Genomic DNA, 13,032 nt, shown 5'->3' on the forward strand with positions numbered 1-13,032 from the left:
AAGTAGCAATTGGAGATTGGCTCCAGGGATGGCAATGTTGGTTGGCCCACCACTTCTATCTATCTATCTATCTATCTATATATCTATCTATCTATCTATCTATCTATCTATCTATCTATCTACACACACTGTATATATACACATATGTATTTGCTATGACACTTTGTATTCACATTCATGGTTCCCAGATGATAGTTGTAATAAGTGACTTTTCATCTAGCAACATTTCTATTTGTCCAGTTTTGTCCATATTTGTTTGAATTATGACCAAATACCTGAAAAACCAATGACATTCTCATCCCCAGCTGTGTGTACTACTTGTGTGTATAGTGCTAACATCATGCCAACATTAGCATTTAACTCAAAGCACTGCTGTGCATGAGTACAGCCCGACAGAGCTGCTAGCATGCTGTAGACTCTTGATCATGCTGCAATATAAAAGTTTTTTTGGTAAAATATATATATCTTAAATCTTGTACTTTGACAAAGCAGTGTGCCTTGACTTTTTGACATTAATTGCCTATCTGTGCATCAGGAGCACCTGTTTTATGTCACATTGCTGTCAGATCCAAGGATTGATGTCATTTGTTTTTTATCTAATATATTTGTGTAACTTCTGTGTGATGGCTCTGGTTTGAATTGTCAGCCAAAACATAATGAGCTGTTTTCAACAGCAATGAAGATGGAGACAGTAAGTTCAACTACAGTCAATGTGCCAGTCTGAGCATCTAACAACACTTCACTGAGAGGATGTAACATTTTTTCAGTTCAAACTTGGTTTGCATAAAATTTTTTAGTTGTATTTTAAAACAGCATGCACTTCATTAATTACTAACTATAAGAGCTAAAGAGAAAGGTGGAGGATTTTGTTTTCCTGCTGAATGTATACATTAAGTAATCAGTGTGGGTGGAAAACAATCACAGCACCTCAAGGCTGTCATGGTGTTGCTGCAGTCACAGCTCACAATGTACTGATTACAGTCATCAGGGCTCTTATTTGTGCAATTAACAGCTAACACTTTAGAGAGTGGGCAGCCAACTTGTTCCTCACATTAGTTTTAAATTCAGATATGGAAAGAAATGATGAGAGAGAGACAAAATAAGGAAGAAATGAGCCTGAAGATCTCATCTGATTTAAAGACCTTGTGAGAGTAATGTCAGTCAGCAGCAATAGCCGGGGAAGGACACCAACAGGACCGCGAAGGCTCGGCCTGCAACCCAGAGTTTCCTGCGAAATGAGAAAGCACAAAGAACTCCGGGGAAGAAGCCAAGTTAGCAACATGCATTGATGGTACATGAATGCATACAGATGGAGAGGAGGAGGAAGAGTTATATGTACAGTAGGGACCTACACATTAAAAGTTTGGTTAGTATTGGCTTTGTGGCTTGCTAGCTTGCTCATCTTTGCTAACTAGATAATTTTTTTTTTTTTTTTTAGCAAGGCAAGCTATAAAAATATCAACATCTAAATATCACTTTCAGATTGTTTCAGTTTGAGCTAGAAAGATAGCAATGCTTATCAGTTTTGGCTGGTAGCAACTGGACTAACTGTTAGCTCACCTTTGAAAGCTAATGTTAGCTTACTTCCATGGTGGCAAAATGCTAATCTTAAAAGCACATATGCATAATATTCTCATACCAATAAAACTGTAGTAGCAGTCTAGTATAAACTAATAAGTAAATTTGAAAATTTTCATGTCGGTCGCATCTTGTAATTTGCGCCTTTTTGCCATTTTTCTTCCTTTTTTTTCTTTTTTCAAGTTTTGCAGACATCATGCAGCAAGGCTCTCTGTGATGACATCGCAAATGTTGATTGGCTGAGGCAGTCCCAGGGCCATCATACAAAATGTTAGTCTCTGAACAACAACCACTTGTCAAAATCAGGACATGCAGGCACTTTATCAGATTTCATATAGCTCCCTCTGGAGAGATACAGATATGTTTTAGTGCTTTACTAAGTCCTTTGTCTTTAAAGTCTTATGATGCCATCTCTTTCTCTCTCTCTCTCTCTCTCTCTCTCTCTCTCTCTCTTGCTTCCTTCATTTCCTTCATATATGAAAATCTTTCTCTTCTCTAAGGGAATGTGAGATCATTATTTAGTATTCAATATTTTGGTGGATCACTGGCTGTAACTTGAAAAGAACCTGTCCACGGACTTCCTCAGTCTCTTCTGACTTTAGATATTTATTGACCTCTTTTCTTCACACTAACACTCAGGCAGCCAGTGCGACACATTAATGCCAGCTCCTGTGTTATGCAACCCGACTCCTGAAAGATCTTAAAGTCAGTAAAAACAACTACTGGAGTGGGAATTCTGGCTTTGACTTTCAAATCTTTAGAGTCAAGTCTTTAAAGCCCAGCAGGTATGAAGGGGGAAGATTTTCTATAAACAGTCTCATCAAATTAGTAAATTATGCCCTTGAATTACTCAATTATTTTCCTCACATTAAATTAGCTATAATCAATATGTGTATACCAAGAGATCACATGACTGCATGTATGTGAAAAGTGTCGCTTGATGAACCCCCAGATAATGATCACCAGAGGCATTACAGGTGCTGCAGTGTGTAAGTCCATTTATGGTTAACTGTTGGAGTGGAAATTGAATCTATGGAACAGAAACATGCATACACACAGCTTTTGACATACCTGACATATTATGTCTTTTAGTTTTAAATGGACACTTACAGTCAGTCTTACAGTCAGGAGTTTTTGTCTTTACTCAGAGTGAGTCAACACTCAACAGTTACTCAAGCTTTAACGCTACAGTAGTTTCAAGTTATCAAATTCTTTCCACTTGTCCTTCAGCTGTCACTTGTTTTAATAGTTTTATTTTGATCTTGGACTGAAATATGTGAAAGATTTTGGGTTTTGGCAGTTACATACAAAAGCTGTGTGAGTCAGATGGTCTCTCTACTGGTTGCACTACTCTTGACACCCCATTTACACTCTTCCACTTCATATTGGATAGCTATCAGACATCAAAAAAGCTATGTGTAAATACGTCTACAGAAGAATTCAAGACAGATTGAAATCCACTTGTTCGACATGTTCGGTAGGTGGTTTGAGACACATTCTAGCCAGATGTTGAAAAAATTCATCTGTCTGTCTCTTCCCAACTGTAATAGTCTGTGGAAGTAGCCTCTACAGGGTCTGGACCTGTGATTATAACTGAAGTTTCTCTGACTCATGAAAGAGTCAGGAAGAAAGCAGCTCCAGTGAATTCAACACATGCAACCATACAAAAGGTGCACTGAGCTGTTGTAGTGTTTATCTGATCACTGATCATTTCTCTCCCTCACACAAAATCATCTGTGTTGGGGCCAGAATGCATCAATCTCTTTAGGTGAGGAGTGACAAGAGTGAAAGTTTGTAAAGACTTAATGGATAGTTGTTAGCCAGCTAAATGGCTACTGTTGTAACTTAAGTTATTGGGCAGTTACCAAACAGCTGTAAGTGCATCACTACCACCCGCCACTGTGTAGCAAAGTTCACATTTGTATCAAGGTGAACCCATCAGACTTTTGTCACTTGTTCATTGTGTTTTTAAAATCATTCTTTATTGTGATTCAAGATTCAAAATTCAAGAAATTTATTATCATGTGCAGAGTAAACACGGCCATACAATGAATAATGATGTGATGGATGTTGATGCTCTGTCTGTGACCCAGAGTCACAGAAGCTGACTCTTATACACATCATTTGTATGTATTGTAACAATTCTCTCCTTCTCGAAAAAGCAGTAAATAAGCCAGAGCAAACAATGAGCCATGATTAAAGAGGATTTGCTCTACTGGCTCCATGAATGCCAGAAGCTTGTTAAAGCCAACTTGGCCAATTTAAGGATTCATACAGGATGTCCAAACAACAAACAGTAGCTTCAAAGTCTATGGACCTTTACTTCAATTCAATTTTCAATTCAAGTTATCTCAAGGGTCCACAACCCTGATCTATAGGAATCTGTGAGACAAGAAAGTTAGTAACATGCATTAATGGTACATGAATGCATACAGATGGAGAGGGGGAGGAGGAGAGAGGAGCTTAGTGCATCATGGGAGCATAACTAAGGGCTGGTCCAAGGCCAGCCTGGTCAGCACTAACTATAAGTTTTATCAAAAAGGAAAGTTTTGAGCCTACTCTTAAACATAGAGATGGTGTCTGCCCCCCGGACCGAAACTGGAAGATGTGGAAATGTATAGTCATCCATTTGCCTGTAATTTACATACTGCAATTTGTTAGCATTTTGCAACAACATATCCCATGAGTCTTAGCCTTTGGTACACTGTCAGGGATATTGAGTAGAGATTCACAAAATACAAATTGTGGTTTTGATACAGAAATACTTCTGGCAGCTTCTCAAAGAAAGAATACATAGAGCTAATGCAGGAAATGGACCAGTGTATAGAATACTCATAATGGCAGCCCTGATGCAAATAACTATGAATTGGCTAAAAGTCCATCTGTTCAAAGATGGAAAGTAACATTACAGCAAATCTCAGAAATGCAAAGAACAACATATAGAGTTAAAATGAAGAGACAGAGTATAAAAGACGGTGGGTTAAGTGGATGAGATATGAGGCCAACAATTACCTTATGAAATTACTTAAACTGAGACTAAGAATTTATAAAAGGACAGAGGAAGATCTTGAGATAACAAATAAAAATATAGATATGATCAGTGCCCACATCTTAGAGCAGGAGTAGACAGACATGCACACACAGTGAATGTATGTATGTATAAAATGTAGGTATCCACAGATAATTGTGTATATGTATGTATACGGACACATGGATGAAATATTATATATATATATATATATCTGACTATTGTTTTAGAACAGACTTGAAAAACTGTGAACCTGCCTTTTAACGAAAGTGCTTCTGTTGCCCAAACCTAACCTTCACCATCCACTCCTCCTCTGTCATGCAGTTCTAAGACACTGTTCTTCAAATTAGTATAAACATATTTTCTATACTACTGTACTGTACATATATTACTATAAAATTACATTTATTTATAAGCTTTGTTTCATCTTATATATGCTTTTCTCAAGGACAGCGAGTGTGTATGAGGAATGCTTTGATGCAGTAGGTCTACAAATACAGTCAGAGGGGAGTGCATGTGTGTGTGTGTGTGTGTGCTTGTTTGTGTTTGTTTGTGTGTGTGGGCTTCATCCTCTGACATCTGGCAATATTTCTGTTGAGGTAAACAAGTCAGATTTTGGAGAGAAAGGATCATCGACCTGAGCCTAGTCTGTTCAGAGAGTTTGGGAATGTAATGTGCTGTGATTCAGGTATGTGTTAATGTGAGTCACTGTTAGGTATGTAGACTGCATGCAGACTGTGTGTGATGCTCTGTCTTCATCTTTGTTGCACTCTTCTTCTCTACAAAATCTGAGATCACTTCCTCTCTTCTTCTCTTTCATCAGATCAACCTTTCTCTGCTCAACTCTGTCCTCTTGGGAGCTCATTTTCCTACTCTCCATTTCCACGCTCTCTTCTTCTATCAATTATTTTCATATTTCTGTTCTTTTGAAAGCATGCACACTTGGCCATGAACAAGTCTGTGTCTGAGCTTTTACACTATTTCGTCTCTCTGTTGAGTTCTTTTCTCATTTTAATAAGGACTTGTGATCCTTTTCTAATCAAAAAACAAACATTACGCCTTGCTTCTCTCTGAGCTTCTCTGTCTGCTTTTCATAGAAAAATTTTAGCCAGACAGCTTCAGTTCATGACTAAAAATTGTATCTGTTTGCACATTTTGGCTTGGGATAAAAAAAAAACTTTGTTCTTTGTTTCCTGTGGTCAGATGGCTCCATCAGTTACTGGTGTGACTACAGTGTAGATTCATTCAGTTCTCAGTCAACAGTCTGTTGGGTATAACAATTTTATACCAGGACAAATAATAAAAGCAACTCGGGTGTCTAGTAATGATGTAATATAATACTGTCAATGTTTAGAGATATAGCAGGACAGTCCGTTGTCTTTCAACAAGAGACACATTTTAACTATCAGTTGGTGTCATTCAGTCACAGGTGACACTGAAAACCTCTGAGTGTCAGGCAGAAACTATAGTCTTTATTGACATGAGATATATTTATGTACAGAGACTTCCATTTTTACATCATATTACTAAATATATCTATAAATAATGAGACCCTGTAATCATAAGCTAGATTATTAAATAATGAATGTACAGTATATATACGGAAACAATTTAAATGCATTTGGCTCTTTGTCAAACTGTTTATTTCAAGGTGAAACATGCAGTGACTAATATTTCAGGATTTGTTTTGTCATGAGGCAGGGCATCAAATTAGAATAACTGCATGGGAAATAATGACTGTGCCCCTTATCATTATTCAGATGGTCCGAGGCATCAAAAAACACCACAGAGCACTTGCAGACTGACAGGTGATGCAGCTGTATCCCAGCTGTGCCGTCGTCATCAGACACTGATGTCTCTTTAGATGATGGTTCAGATGAAACGACACAAATGAGGTGCGTGTAATTGAGATACTGACAGGGGATTATATAGGTGGAAGTCAGGGCAAGTTCCAGCCTGCATGACAATTTCATATGGCTCAACACATACTTTAAACTTTGTTTCATCCATCCTGCAAATACATGTTTTATATTTTCGTATTTTGTTTTCCCCTCCAGTATTTTTACTTTAGAGTAACCATTTCATTTTCTAGCAGGGCTGCAAAATCGGAGTATTAAAATTGGCTTGTTATTTAGAACTTACCATCTAGCAAGCAGTGCCTAAGGCTACACTCAGACTGAAAACAGCCCTGTGTTAAAGCAATGCAAAGGGCTGCAGTGGTGAGGGCATGTTGTTTAAGGTACCAGTGAGACAATGAAATACAATCCAGGAAGTGGAGTTGGAGCTACAGAAGAATTATGATAGTATAAAAGTATAAGTGTAATAGTGAAATTGTGTCATGTACAAAATTATGTACATACATACCTACATTTAGTATATTCCTATTGATTTCCTACTGGGACCTGGACAAGCAAGCTCTTGGAAGATCTGAGGGTGCGGGTAGAGGTTTGTGGTGTGATGAGGTCCTGTATGTAGGGGGATGTGGCTCTGCTTGATGCCAGTAAAATTTAGGAGAGATGGTGAGCTCCCAGACAGGGTTGATGACAGAAGGAGGCAAAGAGGAAGAGCTGGACATCAGAGAGCAGATGTTGTTGACCTTGGCTCTGAAAAAGTCAATGATGATTATGGTGGAAAAAAAGATGCTCATGGTTGCCAGGATTGTTATTAATTAGGCTAGATTAGAACTGTGACAGAGCATCTTTAAGGGACTTTGAGTAAGTCCTTTGATGTGATGGACTGTAAGCCCAGAGTGTCTGAGGCATCATTCCAGGTCATGTCCAGCTGTTTTTATTTTATATAATTTGTGAGTGAACCAGGGAGCAGAGGCTGAAAAACTGACCTCACGTGTTTTGTCAGCGGCATGAAGATCAAAGACACTGCTCAGAGATGTATTGTAGAGTTGTGATCCACTCCATATTTTGCATCTTGCCGGGTACAGGGTAGTCTTGCAGTGTTTCCAATGATGACACCCAGGTTTGTTTTGTTTCTACATTCCATATTGAAACCGCAGCGAGAGCCTCTACGGATGTAACAATGTCTGTTTCTTAAAATCCTAAACTCTTGGGAGCGGGTTAAATACCCCTTGTTGGATGTGATTATGAAGCTGCGTAAATTCTGTAGCAGTGGCAGTGTAGAACATCATAATTAAAGCAGTTTTGTCACTTGGATAGAATGGCAGCATTGGTGAGCAAACATGAAGGGAGCTCCAGTTTAAGAAAAACCCCGGTCACTAGAGTCCGTCACAGCGACAGTGCAGCTGCAGGTGATTTCCATGCTGATAGAGAGTGCAGGGGAGCCAGTCGGGGATTTGTGGCACACCTGAGCCGGCAGGCTGGATGAAGAGACAGCTGTCCTCTGGAGAAAAGGGATCCCAGTTGAGCAGATAGGCAGCACTTTACACTGATTAATCCAAAGTCCACCAATTTAATAGAATATATTCTAACTCAGGGAGTGATCAAAGCATGCAGACAGAAAATATGAAAAGCCTGAACAAAATGCAGGTAGGCCACTTAAATCACATGAGCAGTGAAGTTCACAGTCAATTGTCAATTTAGCAAAAAGGAGTGGCAGCCAGTATGTGCCAGCGTTCCCTCATAATGCAGAGTAGCCTCTCTCCCACCACAACACAAGCACTAAAACAAACCTTGACCAATCTGTGTTCAGACTCAGACTCAGATCAAAGTTATGAGGAAAACCAAGGAAGTGCTGGACTGTATTATTCCTTCTCACATTCTCACAACAAATTAATAAACTGTTTTATCTGTTTTATCTTACAATGATGATTGTGAGTAAACAGCAGAAACACAGTGTTCATGTTACCACCACCAGGAATGTACGCTTGTATGTACAATACTGTGCAAAAGTTTTAGGCACTAAAGGTAAAGTGAAAATGCTTACAAAAATATTGCTATAAATTATTTTAATTTATCAATTAACTTCTTACAAAGTTGAGTAAACAGCAGAAACCTAAAGTAAATCAATATTTGCTGTGAGCAGCTTTGCCTTTAAAACAGCAGCAGTTCTCCTCGGTTCACTTTAACACAGTTTTTCATGGTAACTTGCAGGTATGTTGTTGTAACCATCCTGGAGAAAGAATGTTCCTCTGTGGATTTATTTTTTAGGCCATCTCAGGTGCTTCTTCATGTAATCCCAGATTGACTCCATGATGTTGAGATCAGGGCTCTGTGGGGGCCGTACCACACCATCTGTTGCAGGACTCATCATTCTTTTCGTTGCTGAAAATAGTTCTTTATGACTCTAGCTGTATGCTTGGGGTCATTGTCATATCATGAATAAATTTGGGACCGATCAGACACCTCCCTGGTGGTATTGCATAATGGATAAGAATCAAACATCTAGGGTGCCTAAAACTTTTGCACAGTACTGCATGTGATTGGCCAATGCAGCGACTTGCTGGATAACTCCACACATTCATTACAGCAAAAGTTGAGCCAGGTTCAACTTTTTTGCCAGACAGCCCTGCATTGTTGTGTCAGAGCACTCTGTATTGGCACCCCTGCTGTGTGTCAATGCATTGCCCCAATGAATGAGTCAAATGAATGAGAGGGCAGGGTTTTATTTTACGCAGAGCTGTGTGCAATTTGTCATTATACAGTAAAAACTTCAGCCATGACCAACAGAACCTGTCTCTCTCTAAACCTAATGGAGTGTTGATCTGGGGGACAGGACTGCTAGTTGGTTGCTCTGGTTCTGACAGGCAGACTCTCTGGGCTGCCTTCAACCAGCTAGCTAGCTAGCTTTTCAGCCGATGTAACATTACTGACAAAACAATAGCTAAACAAAGTTCTTTAATGTGTTATTTCAAAAAAGCAAGAGTTGAGGAAGAAGGCACGCCACTGCCTCCATCAACCAAGTCCACCCAGCCCAGTTCTTCAGATTCATTAGCCCACAAGAAATTTAACCCGGTCGCTTGCCCCTCCGGACCAGTGTTCTCTCCTGGTCGGCCTGATGCAATTTATCTGCAATTGATGAACCACCTTCACAGCTAAATTTGAAGGTATTTCCCTGCACTGTCAAGAATGGAAAATCAATGTGCTTCTCATCAAAGTGGTATGGACAGTTTTCTTGGTTGGAATACAGTGTAAATAAGGACACTCTTTTCTGTTAAATGTGCAGACATTTACCCAGCGGAGCTGATGGCTCATTTGCGAGCCCCTCTCTGTTTCACTGGACAAGTTTCAAAATTACAGGGCCAGCCAAATTGCAAACTGGGAAAATGTGTTCAATTAAATGAATCGTGATGCCATGGACTCTTCATTTATCAAGAGGAATCAGGACCATTTTAGATATGGACTGTTTTATACCAAGCAGGGCATCCCCCTATGTGGACACATGCAGATGCTTTCAATAAAGAAACTTTATAGAACTGTTCAAGTTGTGCAAATATGATCCACAGATCCAAAATTGTCTAGAGCAGCTGCCTAGAAACAGAACTTTGATGAGCCCAGATGTTCAAAATAAGCTGCTGGAGTCAGCAGCTTCTTGCCAGACACCAGACACCTATTATGCTCTAATGGCAGACGAATATAAGGATGAGTCAAAGTGTGAACTTGTAGCTGTTGATGTGAGATATGTTCACGCAGGGAAAATAAAAGAATGGGCAATGGGGTTCATGGACACAAGCGCGATGAGTGCAAGTGATATTTCAAAGATATTACAGGTGATTGAACCACTGCAACTTGACCCATCTCTGTACATTGGCTTCAGTTTCAACAGGGCCTCCGTTAAGTCAGGAAACAAGGGAGGTGTGCATGTGATTCTAAAACAAACTTTTCCTCAAGCTGTGTCCACTGTAATTCTCACAGACTGAATTAGGTGCTCTGTGCAGCGTCAAAGGTGTCTGGGCAAGTTAGCACAGTCTTTGATACACTGAACAATATACACAGTTTCATGAAAGGCAGCAGCTGACATGAAAAGTTTGTGGAAGCACAAAAAGAGCTCCATCCAGGAGCGCTCCATCCACTTGTGCTCCAGATATTTTTCCAAACCTCAAGTCATCATCACCTTTATCATGACTTCTTGTGGTGTTGAGAGACTGTTCTCCACTGCTAGTCAGATTAAAACGGACCTCAGAGCATCCATGAGTACTACCTGTCTTGACACCCTGGCCCTCTTGTCCTTTGAAAAGGAGCTCTTGACTCTGAATTATGATGAGATCATCTCTGTATTCAATGCCAAACCCAGGCATTTGCGCCTTGTTTTGTAGGCTATGAAAACAACAAACGTAGACCTGTTGTCATTTTTCACTGCTTCATATTTGCAGAATGTTGCAAAGTAAAATTGTTGCTGTTTTTTCAGTTTGTCTATGTTTGTCCTTTTTCCTACTTTTTAAGTTTTTATAAGCCCTGTTTTTCTGAGAAAAGATGGCCCGCCCACGTTTGTACTGGCCCATCCAAAATACAATTTCTGCTTATGCCACTGGCACATAGTAATGCTACAACTGAGAGGAGAGGGGGAGACAAGAGGCTCAGCTTTGGAGTGCAAATAGTTTATATTTATACATGATTCTGTTTGACAGATCTTAATCACTGTGGAACATCTACTCCCACCATCATAACTGGATGTCAACATGCCATTAATGAGCAATTTGCATATCAATGCTTCTGTCCGCTCCACCACTCATTAAACCTGTCAAAAAAATAACAACAAGGAGGAAATGCCACTTTACCAACTCTGCCACATCGGCAATGTTCTCCAGTAACAGCTTTCATTAGGCGCAGCTGTAGTTATTTATAACACCTGTGTCATCAATTCATCACCTGTAAATCATCATCAAAATCATCAGATATCTCAATCATCATTATTAAAAATCAAAAATATTTAGTTTATAGCGCCAGTATCAAAATAGACTTTACAAAGTGCTTCCAAATAAAGGATCAAATTAAAAGAACATTAGCAATTATTAAATAAAAGAAGAAATAAAATAACGTCTAATAAAATGATAAAACTGATCAAATCAAAATTAAGTTTATAACTGCACTTTACATTTTACAAATTGCTGTGTAGGATCTTATCAGCCTCAGATCACTCTAGAACCAAATGTATAAACTGGTCTAAAGTATACGTGAGGTGCGCACATTCTTTTAAAGTAGTTAATGTGTAGAAAATGGTGTATGCTTGTGTTCTGTGTGTACATCTGGCCCTAGGTATTAGTTGTTTAGCCCCAAAATGTGAATCAATTGTCTTGGGCAGCTCGGATCACATCAGACATCAAAAAAGTGAAGTGTAAATGCACCTTGGGTTTAAACAATCTGAGGCAGGTGGTTTGAGCATTCTAGCCAGATGTTGATAAAATGTAAATGCATCTGTCTCTCAAAGATGCGTACATAGTCATCACTACTCCCGATCGTAACTATGATGGAAATAGCCTTGAAAGGGTCTGTCTCTTGTGATAATGGAGCTGAGATTACAATGAAATTAGCCATCATTCTCTCTCTCTTGTGCTTTCAAAACATACAATCATACAGAAGGCTTAGCGAGCTGCAGCATGAGTAGACAGTCAACAAAACTTTCTCATTTTGTAATGAATTACAGACTCAAAGGACTCACTTTTGTTGGAGCAAGAGACTAGTTTTATTTGTTGGCATAATTTCAGTTTTTACTTTAAATAGGTAAGTGATAAGTTAGGTTTCTAAGGCCTATCAACTTGTAATTGTTCAATTCATATAAATTAATATAAGCTGACATTTTTACAGTGTAGTGTGGGCTAAAATGATCTCTTCTTTGTTTTGTTTTGGGTGTGAGTGCAATAAAAGTTCAACAAGTTTAAAAATGTATGAGATTACTTTTGTCTGTGTGTAAAGAGTCAGCTGGAACAGTTACCACATGTTCCAGATATAATTCACTGTCATTCAGACAATGGCATCAAAAAACAAACATGCCAGAAAACACACAAAAAACTTTAGACACAAAGAGCTATGTTCTGTTCTGTTGTGCCTTTAGCCCGGAGCTAAAGGCACAAAGGTTTCCTAGTTTTATCTTTTGTTGTACCTCAGGGCTCCAAACCACTGAAGACTTTCAATATGACAGTCAAAGTGTAGGGTATGTCACATGAAAGCCTCCATTGTGGTTAACAGTCGCAGCATTCAGTCTGTGCAGTCACCCAGAATTAACCTCTTAGAGAGGCATCTCAAGCGATCGAATCTCTTCATGTCTGCATCCATCAGCCAATCGATACTCTGCACTCTGTTCCCCTGTGGTTCCCCTCTCTGTCCAAACCACATCAAATACTGAGAAGATCTTGAAAGCCTGACCCACTGTTCAACTTAATGGTTACACAATGAAAACGCCAAAATAATCCTCATATCCTTGTTGGAGCTCTGGCTCCACTGCATCATACAATAAATGTTTGATCATAGTCAGCATAGTCAGCTTTCATCCAAGTAAAAGTAAAGAAGGAAGATGGA

The 13,032-nt window shown here is 39.2% G+C and overlaps 1 protein-coding gene across 1 annotated transcript in view; it reads left to right on the forward strand.

Moving 5' to 3' along the window:
* The first annotated feature begins 5,044 nt into the window (after positions 1–5,044).
* htr2aa (5-hydroxytryptamine (serotonin) receptor 2A, genome duplicate a) overlaps positions 5,045–13,032 on the forward strand; it is a 53,116-nt gene continuing 45,128 nt past the window's right edge. Inside the window, exons 1-2 of the mRNA XM_042425574.1 lie at positions 5,045–5,294; positions 6,367–6,501. The gene's annotated coding sequence lies outside the window, so the exon portion shown is untranslated. The remainder of the gene's footprint in view (positions 5,295–6,366; positions 6,502–13,032) is intronic.

Source organism: Thunnus maccoyii, chromosome 11, assembly GCF_910596095.1.
Source record: "Thunnus maccoyii chromosome 11, fThuMac1.1, whole genome shotgun sequence".
Lineage (NCBI taxonomy): Eukaryota > Metazoa > Chordata > Actinopteri > Scombriformes > Scombridae > Thunnus > Thunnus maccoyii.